Genomic DNA, 574 nt, shown 5'->3' with positions numbered 1-574 from the left:
ATATGTATATGTATATATGTATATATGTATATGTATATATGTATATGTATATGTGTATGTGTATATGTATATGTATATATATGTATGTATGTATATGTATATATATATATGTATATGTATATATATATGCATATATTTTAGGGGTGCAACGGTTCTCTGTAAAAAATCGAACCGTACGGTTCTCCACACATGGTTCGGCATGTACTAGGACCACGGTTCATCTTAAATCTGACAATGCATCTGTAATATGGTTTGTTAGATTTTGGCTAATGCATGTTTCTGTTGATGGATACAAATTCTGGCTTCCCAATACATTACAACAAGAGCGAAGAGAGAAAAAAAAACAATGCGTGGACAAACCAGTCACTCTTTGTTCAATGCGAGTGCTGTATGTTGGAATAACTGTCATTTATGCCGTCATCACGTGTTGATAATGCAGGTGAGACCTGAACAGCACACGTTGCTATCTGTGTGTATCTTATTTATCTAACACACATACTCAGTCTACATTCCAATTTGCACATAATATACCTGTACATACAACTGTCTATTGTTATATACCTGTACATACAAT

The 574-nt window shown here is 33.3% G+C and overlaps 1 protein-coding gene across 1 annotated transcript in view; it reads left to right on the top strand.

Moving 5' to 3' along the window:
* Positions 1-574, top strand: part of LOC107684391 (cytochrome b-c1 complex subunit 1, mitochondrial-like) — an 18557-nt gene that overhangs the window by 755 nt on the left and 17228 nt on the right. The window lies entirely within an intron of this gene.

The sequence above is a fragment of the Sinocyclocheilus anshuiensis genome, unplaced genomic scaffold (assembly GCF_001515605.1).
Source record: "Sinocyclocheilus anshuiensis isolate Anshui unplaced genomic scaffold, SAMN03320099.WGS_v1.1 scaffold473, whole genome shotgun sequence".
In the NCBI taxonomy this organism is placed as follows: Eukaryota; Metazoa; Chordata; class Actinopteri; order Cypriniformes; family Cyprinidae; genus Sinocyclocheilus; species Sinocyclocheilus anshuiensis.
The sequence above is the reverse complement of the archived record's forward strand: the minus strand, read 5'-3'. Positions and strand labels throughout refer to the sequence as shown.